A 12,812-nucleotide genomic window follows, 5' to 3' on the forward strand; every position below is an offset into this window, starting at 1 on the left:
TTAAAAGAAAGCTGACATCTTAATATTATTGAATATTATGACTAATAATCATGGCAGATTTCTACATTTACTTAAGTTTTCTTCAATTTCCATCAGCTCAGTTTTGAAAGTTTCAATGTAAAGATCTTGCACATCTTTTGTCAGGTTTATTCCAACAAATTTTATATTTGTATATTGGATTTATAGCATTATTTTACTTATTTGTTCATTGTTACTCAACAGGAAAATGATATTTGTAGATTGTTCTTTGGATTTTTTGCAATGTTAAATCTCATATATCTCATATTTTTTACTTTTCTTAAACTCACTTCTTGGAATATTTAGTTTGTTTTTGTTTTATTTATCAGATTTCATTAAATTTTCTAATGGATGATCATGACATCTAAAAATAAAAACAATTTAAATTTTCCTTTAGAATCTTTAAGCATTTCTTTCTTTTTCTTGCAATAGTACAATCACTAGAGCCTCCAGCACAATGTTGAATAAGATTGTGAGAGTAGATATTCTATCTTGCTTAGAACCTTTCTAAGATAGTATCCAGTCATTCACTCTTAAGTATAGTAATTGTAGAGTTTTTATAGTTCCCTTTTGTCAAGTTGAGAAATTTTCCTTTTATTGCTACATTGATGATGTTTTAATTAGAATCAGATATTAAATTTTGCAAAATGGGTTTTATTTTCCTGCTCTTTTGAACTCCTTGTATTTGTTTTTTATTATTCATGCCAGTTAAATGAATTTTAAGTACTAGGTATTTTTGTATTTTCTAGAGCTTTGTTCTAGAATGAACTCAAGTTACTTGGGAACACTTTGAACTCCCTAGGTGTTGCTTTTAAGACTTGTTGGGGAAATCTGAGCAATGTTTATTCTAAGCCTTAATTAATCCTACTACTGAAACAGGACCATTCTAAGCATTCTTAACAATGTACCATTGGGTGAGACAGTCGGGTTGGTGAAAAAAGGTATTCTATCAGGCCCTGAGCGAGCACTGTCAACAATTCTCTTTTATCTTATCTGATGATTCTCTTCCAGGCCTTAATTACTTTTCTCATATACAAGCATGGACTAGTACTGTGTTGAATATGAGGGAACACTTGGTAGATCTTTGGAGTGTTCTATCTGCAATTTTCTTTTCTTTGGTACTCTGTCTCATGCACTCCAGCCGTGTTGGCTTTCCTGGACTATCAGCTCCTTTTGCTCAAGCAGCCAACATGCCAGGCCTTGCCTGGATACCCTCTCTCTAGGCTATGGCCTGGGATCTTTCTTGAGGGATTATGCTAGGTCAAACACATATGAGTCACCTCACATAATTTCTTAATTCTCTGGGATCACTGTCGTTTGTTGCTTGATAGCCAGTGTTGTGAAAATCTTTGTTTTATATATTTCATCTGGAAATTTTTTTGGGGGGAAAGGAGTGGTGTAGATTATTTCACAGTGGAGGGTAAAACCTATTCTTCCTAAAAGTTCTGCTGTTACTGGGAGGGGTGCAGAGTATCTTGGGCTCCGGTGTAACATGAGAAAAAGAATTTGGCCAACAGACAATTAGTAATGTAAGCAAAATGTTTATTAAGAAGAAAAGAGTACACTTCAAGAGAGAAATGGGCTGACCTGGCTGGAAAAGGCTCCCAGGCTGATCTCACTTAAAAAAAAAAAAAAAAAAAAAAAGAAAAAAAAACAGTAGCAATGTTTATTAAAGAGACAGTACACTCTGAAAGATGAGTCAGAGGGGGCTGTTGTTAGAGAATGAGCCAGCAGCAGCTAGTGCTAGGAGACTCTTTATGAGAATATTACATAATTATTCATGAAGGGGTATCACTTGCAATCACCTTTTAAGCTGTCCCTTTGGGCACACATGCTCTGTAGTTGTATGTGCAGGTTGCATGTCTCATTAGCATTTAAAATCACCACCCAGAGGTGTGGTTTTTACTATTATAATGAGAAAAAGCCTACTCTAGAGTGTTACTGGAGTAGTGTGGAGGAGCGTGCATGCCCAGCAGTGAGTAAGTCCCTCCTGTAGTTGTCTCTGGCTAGAGCCTGATAAGCCTCTTTCAGGACCAGAGGAGCCCAACCATAAGGCCAGAAGTAGCCAGTGACACCATTTATTTTTTTTTCTGACTGTCAGTGGGCAGCATCTCCAGAACTACTTTTTGCAGGGGATCCCTTGCCTGCTAATTTCTGGCTCTCTGCCTACTCTAACATTGTTAGCAACTTTACTATGTCTAAAACCAAATCTTGATATTCCCCCCACCAAAACTTTCACTCTGGCATTCTTATCAATCTTGCCAAATGCAAATTCATTTTTCCATGGCCTGGAGCAATAATAGGGATATGTTTCTTAACTTCTTTCTTTCAATTCCTAAATCCGACTGAACTGTAAGTCCAGTTTGCTCCACCTTCAGTATAGCAATGAACTACCTTTCACACCCTCCCATTTATAACATGAGTCAAACCACTCTATGCTTTTGCCCGAATTATTCTTCCTATTATTACTCTTAACATTATTATTCTATCAGCCAGAATAATCCTATTGACATTATTAAATTATGATACTGTTTTGTCAATAACACCTAATGAATTTTTATTTTATTAAGAGTAAAACAACAATAATAAACAGGCTACAAGACTCTAAAAGATGTCCCTCAAGTCTGTAAAATGATTTTCTGCAACTCTCCCTTCTGTTTATGTAGTTCTAGACATATAAGTATCATTGTAAATCTTCAAAATCACCTCGTTTAGAAACATTCTGTTTACCATTTCTTCTAATTATACCCTATTTCCACAGATATGCAGATATCAACATTATTCCTTTATTTTATGCCTTTATTTAAATATTTCCTTCTCATAATGACGTTCTTATTTTTTAAACTTTTAAAATTTCTTTCTGCCTTCCCATTCCAACTCTAATTTCCTCATTATCCAACTGCCCAATAATTTTCCTTGCATTTTGTTTATTTCTTATTGTATTCTATTTTCCTACTTTATAACATAACCTTATAAGAACAGAGATTTTTATTTGTTTTTTGCTCACTGCTAGGTCTTTTAGCACTTAGAAGAATATATGGCATCTACTGAAAACACCGTAAAATATGTTGACTGAATTAAGTTTTCTTCCAATTGTAATGTTTTATAATAATTTCTACCAATTTAAAATGCTAATTTGACTTGTGGCCTATATGATATTTTAGTTAATTATTTTTTAACTTTTTTAAAGTTACAACTAAGGGTATACCATATTTGTAAATTGGTTTTGTGTTTTTATATTATAACAATTTCAACAGATATAATTATATTAAAAATTAATATTTCACTTATCAATAGATCCACTATTAAGAATTAACTAATATGACCGAGTATTTGTATTATCAATTTATTATATTTTTAATTTAATTTGCCCATATCTCAGAGAAGAAGTAATTGGTTACCTTTCATCAGGGCAAGTTCTGTCTTTAGGAATCTAAGAGGCAATACTAGTAACAAACTGCCTGCACCAGCAAAATAATGTTACTTGCTATTTTCTTGTGTTGGATAAGACTATTGATAATCATTTCAGGGCCAATAATACCTATTCATTTTTGACCTTTAAATATTTCAAAGCTTTATTTGAAAACTCATTATAAAATGTTTTGAAACAGAGTTCTGTAAAGATAGATTTAGAAGCTACTAAGAAATGAGTTGGCTGTGGAAATTATGAAATAATGTCCACAGTGCAAAGTAAGGTCAGGATCATGGCTAGCATATAGATAGCTTCATATTTTGATAAATGGTCAAAGTATCACATACATAGCTTTTAAATTTTATTTCTCATATCATGGGGGATTTCCCTTTATATTGTATCAAATCACTCTGTAAATGGTAATGCTTCCATGATTTAAGTTAACATTTTAAAACCTCCTTTTAACAAGTTTATTGTAAATGTTATACTTGCTAATATATGTTTACTGAAGATAAGTGAAAGTTGCTACAGTTTCTGTTGCAAAGCATAATGGTCAAGTTTTTGATCAAAATAGAATTTAAAAGTTGTGAACTTTTAGTGGATACTTAATATCTGCCAAAAAAAAAAAGTCCACTTTTCTAAAATTGGTGATTTCAGCTATATATCTTTATATTAGCTGTTTGGTTCTATAGGATGACAATGATGTATCACAAAATGATATATATATGTCCTCCACTTGAGTGTGTCAGTTTACATACTTGTAAATTAGTGATAAGTGAAATCTAATAAGTCATATTTTAAGTTGGCAACTCTGTTTAAATTTTGTCTTGTTACATCAGTAAACTACTTTTTGCCTCCACAAACTTGGAAATATCTGTGTAAATGATGATGAAAAGAAGAACAATGTACTTTATTAAATAGCATACATATGTTTTCACATTTGTTGGCTGATTTGTATGTCTTCTTTTGACAAGTGTCCATTAATGTCCTTAGTATGCATTTTGATGGGATTTTTTTTTCTTGCTGATTTGTTTGAGTTCCTCGTAGATTTTGAATAGTATTCCTTTGTCAGATGCGTAGTTTTATCCTGCTCTGTGGTTGTCTGTTTACTCTGCTATTTCTTGTGCTGTGCAGTAGCTTTTCAGTTTAATTAAGTTCCATCTACTTATCTTTTTTTGTGCATTTGCACTTGGGTTCTTGGTCATAAACTCTTTATCTAAGCCAATATCTAGAAAGGTTTTTCCAATGTTATTTTCTAGAATTTTTTATGGTTTCAAGTCTTAGATTTAAGTCTTTGATCCATCTTGAGTTGATTTTTGTATAAGGTGAGAGATGAAGATCCAGTTTTGTTCTTCAAGATGTGGCTTGCTAATTATTCCAGCACCATTTATTGAGTAGGGTGTCCTTTCCCACCTCATGTTTTTGTTTGCATTGTCAGAGATCAGTTGGCTGTTAGTACCTGACTTTATTTTTGGATTCTCTAATCTGTTCCATTGGTCTACATGCCTGTTTGTATACCAGTACCATGCTGTTTTGGTAACTATAGCCTTGTAATATAGTTTGAAATCAGGTTGTGTGATGCCTCCACATTTGCTCTTTTTGTTTAATCTTTTTGGAGATGGGGGCCCATTTTTGGTTCCATATGAATTTTAGGATTTTTTTTCTGGCTCTGTGAAGAATGATGATATTTTGATAAGAATTGCATTGAATTTATAGATTGCTTTTGTCAGTATGGTCATTTTCACAATACTGATTCTACTCAACCATGAGCATGGGTTGTGTTTCCATTTGTTTGTGTCATCTATAATTTCTTTCAGCAGTGTTTTATAGAGGTCTTGTAGAGGTCTTTCACCTCCTTGGTTACGTATATATCTAAGTATTTTAATTCTTTTACAGTTGTTGTAAAAGGGGTTGAATTATTGATTTCATTATCAGCTTGGTAATTGTTGGTGTATAGAGGTGCTACTGATTTGTGTACATTGATTTTGTGTTCTAAAACTTGCCAAATTTACTTATCAGATGTAGGAGCATTTTAGATGAGTCTTTAGGGATTTCTAGGTATATAGTCATGTCATCAGTAAACTGTGACAGTTTGACTTCCTCTTTATTGATATGAATGCCCTTTATTTCTTTTTATTGCCTACTTGCTCTGGCTAGGACTTCCAATACTATGTTGAACGGAAATGGTAAAAGTGGGATCCTTCTCTTTTTCTAGTTCTTAGGGGAAATGCTATCAACTTCTCCCCATTCTTTATAATGTTGACCATGAGTTTGTCTTAGATGGCTTTTACTACCGTAAGGTATATCCCTTCTATGCCAGTTTTGCTGAGGGTTTTAATCATGAAGGAATGCTTGATTTTGTCAAATGCTTTGTCTGTATCTATTGAGATCATCATATGATTTTTGTTTTTAGTTCTGTTTATGTGATTATAAACAGGATAATAAATTGAATAAATTCAGTAATAATAATAAATCAAATAAGTGATAATAAATAGAATAAATAAATTATATTTACTGACTTGCATATGTTAAACCATCCCAGCATACTTGGTATGAAACCCACTTCTTCATGGTAGATTATCTTTTTGAGATGCTAATGGTAATGGATTTGATTAGCTAGTATTTTGTTGAGGATTTTTGCATGAATGTTCATGAGAGATATTGGCCTGTAGTTTTCTTTTTTTGTTTTGTCCTTTCCTGGTTTTGGTATTAGAGTGATACTGGCTTCCAAGAATGATTTAGGGAGGATTCCCTATTTCTCTGTCTTTTGGAATAGATTCCGTGGGATTGGTACCAATTCTCCTTTGAATGTTTGGTAGAATTCAGCTGTGACTCCATCTGGTTTGGACTTTTTTGTTGACTTTTTATATTACTGTCTCAATCTTCTTGTTCTTGGTCTTTTCAGAGTTTCTGTTTCCTCCTGGTTTAATCTAGGAGGGTTGTAAATGTTCAGGAATTTGTTCATTTCCTCTAGATTTTCTAGTCTTTGTACATAAAGGTGCTCATCATGGCCTTGAATAATCTTTTCTATTTCTCTGCTATTGGCTGTAATATCTTTCATTTGTTCCTAATTGAGCTTATTTGGATCTTTTCTTTTCTTGGTTAATCTAACTACTAATAATCTATTGATTTTGTTTACCTTTTCAAAAACAAGATTTTTGTTTCATTTATCTTTTGTATTATTTTTGTTTCATTGTTTATTTCCAATCCATTTATTTCTGATCTTATCTTAATTTCTTTTCTTCTGCTCGGTGTGGATTTGGTTTGTTGTTCTTTCTCCATTTCCTTAAGGGGTGAGCTTAGATTGTCTGTTTGTATTCTTTCAGACATTTTGATGTAGGCATTTAATGCTATGAACTTTCCTCCTAGTAACACCACTTTTGCTGTATTCCACAGGTTTTAATAGTTTGTGTCAATATTATTATACAGTTGAAAGACTTTTTAAATTTCTATCTTGATTTCATTGTTTACCCAGAGATCATTCAGGAGCATACTGTTTAATTTCCATGTATTTGTATAGTTTTGAGGTTTCCTTTGGAGTTAATTTTTAATTTTATTCCACTGTGGTCTGAGAGAGTACTTGATGTGATTTCAATTTTCTTAAATTTATTAAGACTTATTTTGTGGCCCATCATATGGTCTATCTTAGAGAATATTCCATGTGCTGATAAAAGAATGTACATTTTGCAGTTGTTGGGTAGAATGTTCTATAAATATCAGTTATATGCATTTGTTCTAGTGTATAGTTTAAATCCAGTGTTTCTTCGTTGCATGTCCGTCTTGATGACCTGTCTAGTGCTGTCATGAAGTACTGAATCCCCCGCTATTATTGTGTTGCCATCTATCTCATTTCTTAAGTTGACTAGTAATTGTTTTACACACTTGCAATCTCCTGTGTTAGGTGCATATATATTTAAGATAGTAATATTTTTCTGTTGAACTAACCCTGTTATCATTATGTAATGTCATCCTTTATATTTTTTAACTGTTGTTGCTTTAAAGTATGTGTAGTTTGATATAGGAATAGCTACTGCTGCTTGCTTTTGGTTTTCATTTGCATGGAATATCACTAATTATCAGGGAAATGCAAATCAAAACCACAATGCAGTACCACCTTAATCCTGCAAGAATAGTCATAATATAAAAATAAAAAATAGATGTTGATGTGGATATGGGCAAATGGGAACGCTTTTACACTGCTGGTGGTAAGCTTGTACAGCCACTACTGAAAACAGTATGGGGACTCCTTACAGTAGAACTACCATTTGATCCAGTAATCTCACTACTGGGTATCTACTCAGGGCAAAATAAGTCATAAAAAAACACTTGCATGTGCATGTTTATAACTGCACAATTCGCAATTGCAAAAATGTGGACCCAGCCCAAATGTCCATCTACCAACAAGTGGATATATACACAATATGTACACACACACACACACACACTTTCCTTATGCACTCAGTGCATTTTTGTGTGTGTGTATATATATATATATGTATACATACACATTGTGTATAGCATCTGTGTGTGTGTATGTGTATAGACACAAACACCATGGAATACTACTCAGCCATAAACAGGGTTGAAATGATAGCATTTACAGCAACCTGAATGGACTTGTAGACCGTTATTCTAAGTTAAGTAACTCAGGAATGGAAAACGAAACGTTGCATGTTCTCACTTATAAAATGGGAGCTAAGCTATGAGGACACAAAGGCATAAGAATTACATAATTGACTCTGGGGACACAAGAAGAAAGGATGGGAGGGCGTGAGGGATAAAAGACTATACATTGAGTACAGTGTACACTGCTCAGGTGTTGGGTGCACCAAAATCTCAGACATCACCCCTAAAAAACTTGTACATGTAACCAAACACCACTTGTTCCCCAAAAGCTATTCAAATAGCATATATATATATATATATATATATACACACACACACACATATATATATACACACATACATATATATACATATATATATACACACACACACACACATATATATATATAATTACTGGATTATTAAAGGTATTTTATACCTAATAAATTAGTATAATGTTTCTTATTTGAAGAGAGGGAAACATTTTGCACTACTATTGCTAGTAAAATATACGACTAGTTAGCCAATATACTTACTTTCCTTACTTAAAGCAAATAAAATTACTTTCCTTACTTATAGAAAATAAAATATTTTAATAATAAAATATTTTTAAATAAAATATTTTTTAAAATTTTAATGCATACATTGACACAATGATGTGAAATAAGTAGCAAGTTAGTTGGAAAAATATATCTATTATGTCATTTTTAAAACAATAGAGATTAAACTTTAAAAAATGAAAAATACATCACTATATTCTATATTAAATTATAGGAATAATACCAACAGTTTTTTTGTGTGTTTGGTTTTTGTTTGTTTTTTTTAATTTTATAGAAATTAACAAAGTGGAAATGCAGTGGAAAGCAAAATTTGAAATGCTAAAGGAAGCGTTTTTAAACATTGCATTGGGAGTAACAATAAAACAAATGATTTCTGTTTGAAGATATGTTCTAGTAGTTCTCACCTTAGGAGTTACTCTATTGCAGACAAAAGGCAGTGCTGGTGTATAATATCCTGATAATTATCATAACACAGAAGGCATTTGGAGTAGGCTATTTATATTAGTCAGGGTTCTCTAGAGGGACAGAACTATTAGGATGTATATATAAAGGGGAATTTTTTAAGCGTTAACCTACGCGATCACAAGGTGGCTGAGCAGCAAGGAAAGACAGGCTGAGTCCCAAACTGAAGAACTTGGAGTCTGATCAAGGGCAGGAAGCATTCAGCATGGTAGAACGATGTAGTCTGGGAAGCTAGGCCAGTCTGTCTTTACACATTTTTCTGCCTGCTTATATTCTAGCTGGGCTGGCAGCTGATTAGATTGTGCCCACCCAGATTGAGGGTGGGTCTGCCTTTCCCAGCCCACTGCCTCAAATGTTAATCTCCTTTGGCAACACCCTCACAGACACACCCAAGATCAATACTTTGTATTCTTCAATCCCATCAAGTTGACTCTTAGTATTAATCATCACACAATTGTACCAGATAATTTACAGAATTGGGAAATAATTATAATTTGTTAGTAATCAATAAAAAACTGTCCAGGAAATAATAGAAACAAAACATCACCAGAGAATAAATATGGCCACTACTTTGTACTTTAAAAAGTGAACTTGATATAGAGACACTGTATATTTCTGGAATAACTGATTGATGAAAATGATTTCATATGGATCAGTATAATTCAGAAAAAACAAGACCCAGAATAACATAACTAAAACAAGTCATTTTGATTTAAAATATATTATTATTTATTCATGTTATATACTTATAAAAGCATAAAAAATAGGTGAAAGTAGTTTCTACTTCAGCATTAATTTCAACTTTTTAATAATACAATTACACTTCAAACTGTTCTTTTCCTATTCAGAACATGAGAATGAGTTTCATTTAAAATTTGCTTTATGGTAATAAGTAGCAATAGTTACCAATGCCAAGGTATTAAATATTTGTCATCTACTCACAAAAATATTAGGCATTATAAGAGGTGCAAAACCTCTTAAATCAATTTTCTGATTTTTGCATGCCAAAAATCATTTTAGAAGCATCCTCGATAACAAATTAGGGAATCAACAGGCTTATAAAGAGATAGATTTCTGGACAATGTTTTTGATAATGCATTTATATGTAGCCCCCCTGACCCCCCAAGAAGGTAAAGTATGACTAACAACTACTGTATTATAATAAAACAAATAATTGAAACACATTGATTGTGATTCTAATGTAATATATACAAAATTATCTGTAGTAAAACAGTACCCATTGGCCAGTATGTTAGACTAAAGAGATTAAGTAAGAACATAATGTTCAAAAGAAACTGATATTTCTTCTGTTAATACATTTTAAATAAAAAATCAAAAGGAGGACACAGGATTAAGCACCTTTCTCTCCTATGACTGCATTTATGTTACAAATTTAGAAAATAACTTGAGTAAAAATTTGGTTTTGATCTGATACTTAGAAAAAGTATTTCATATATTATCATCATGTTTTAGAAAAGTTCATTTCATTTTTAGGATTTTGAAATATTTACTGTAGGGAAACAAGTATCTATAGCTAATCTGCCACTGGATTTAATGATTTTTAAAAATTTTGACTCCAGAATATAGAAATCTTTAAATGAGTAAGTAAATTTAAATAGATTTGACCACTTAGAACTGTTGCCATAAAGAATAGAGAAAATAGATTGATAATAAAGAGAAAATTAAATGATTTTTGTAGCTTTCTTTAACTGGACACAAAAACAGATAATTAAAAACATATGTGCAAGGCTCACAAAAACGCAAATTTTATGTTGATTGTACACTAAGTGTATATAAATAAATACTCAAAAATATATATGTGCATTTCTAGTTTTGCTGATTTTTAATACTGTAACATAAAGTGCAGTTGCAGAATTAATAGAACAGTGGTTAATATGTCCCTGCAGTTAATTTGCATTATATAATAACTTTTAGACACTTTGGAACACTTAGAGTAATGTATAATTATAATATAAATTAACAATTAAAATGTTTCAACAAAACAAGCTATGTGTTGTATAACTTTGCTTTAGAGGTTTTGACTATGTACTTGTTTCAAAGGAGAGGCCAATCCATTTTCTATGATTAGTAATCTGACCATTATAAAATTATAGAAAGAAATATAAAAATTTATAATAAAGTTCTGGTGTAGAAAGTGCAAATTTAAATGCTTATAGTAAATTGCGTTCTAATGTTTAAGATTAATATCCAGTTTTTAATTATCCAAAATCATATCAGAAGAAAAATTCTAAAAATTCTGTAATGAGAATTTTACAAAGAGAATATACTCTGTTTAACATGGTAAAAGTAAAATGTAGAAAATTAGAAATACAAACATATCAAAGGAAAACAAAAAGCAGTTTAAGCAGTTTTTTTATATTTCTGTCTCAGGGATGACACTGAAAACATTTAGTATATGTCTTTACAGATATATGCATATACACAGATATGTACCTGTGTATATGTTTTTGTGCATATATAAGACACAGAGATACATATATATATATATACACAAAATATATAATATATGTATTTCCAAGTCATTACATGTCCCTTTACCACATCATTTTAATGTCTGTACAGTATTTCCTTTTATGATTACGTAAAATTTAACAAATGTCTATTTTCCCATACACATATAGAAGTAAGCATGATTCCGAGAATATCTGGCATGAAGTATTGGAAGAGCACTGCATTGAAAAGAATAATTTGGTTTAAGTACTGGCTTTGTTTTTCTTAGTCAATTTCATCAGTTCTAGAAATAACTAAGAATCATAGCTTACAATTGCTGTTATCCAGGAAGTTGTGAACTTGCAATATGCACTACAGCTTGTATAAGTGGCTTATCAGCAGGTCTGGAGCAGAATGATGGAGTGGTCTCTGAGAAATGCTGTGTCAGCAGTGCTCCACAAGATTCAGCAAATGATACTGTCGGATTAAAACACAGAAATGAAAAATGCTATGCTGAAACGTACTTCAATAGGCATGGATACTAAATCTAAATGATACTTTATATATACCCTAAACTGTTTAGTTTGTGTGTATTTTCTTTTCATATTATTGCCAGAGTAATATGCAATAAAAATCTATTCCAAATAAGTCAAATAATTTTTCAGGAAATATTCAATTAAAATTTCAAGTATTAAGTAAGCATTATGAAAGAATTTGACAGGGTTACATTTGTTTTCTTTACTGATCCATAAAATGGTGATTCATCTAATAGTCAATAGTGTCTTAATAAATTTGAGATAATTGTATAATCCAGAAATATTCACTTATCTAATTGAGGTGTTGACTGCACAACACATTTGAATTATTTCATCAGCTTACTCTGATCAAGGAGACAGAATTTTTTACCCCAAGCTACATTTCACTGGTAGCTTTCATTTTGTGCCCGTTAATCTAAAATAAAAATTGTAGTGTTCAAGAACCCTCTATCTGAAACACTCACAGAAACACAAAGAATGGCCACAGATGTGCATAGGCACACATCTACACATTTCTTTTGCATATACTTTTTGGCGCTTAATGCCTCTGCTCCTCATTTCTCACTCATCAAAACAGAAAAACCTATGTAATTTCAATATGTTAATATAAATGATCTAATTTAGTTTATTAGTGACTGCCTGTGAACTAAGTCTGAAGAACTATTTTTAATTGTTGGGCTCTTTACAATAGAGATTGTGGTCATTCTGAGTTTTAGGACAGGGAGTCTTACTACATCTAATTTTATTTTTTGTTTTCCAGTCACTATT

Source organism: Cebus imitator, unplaced genomic scaffold (assembly GCF_001604975.1).
Source record: "Cebus imitator isolate Cc_AM_T3 unplaced genomic scaffold, Cebus_imitator-1.0 Scaffold114, whole genome shotgun sequence".
NCBI classification, from domain to species: Eukaryota; Metazoa; Chordata; class Mammalia; order Primates; family Cebidae; genus Cebus; species Cebus imitator.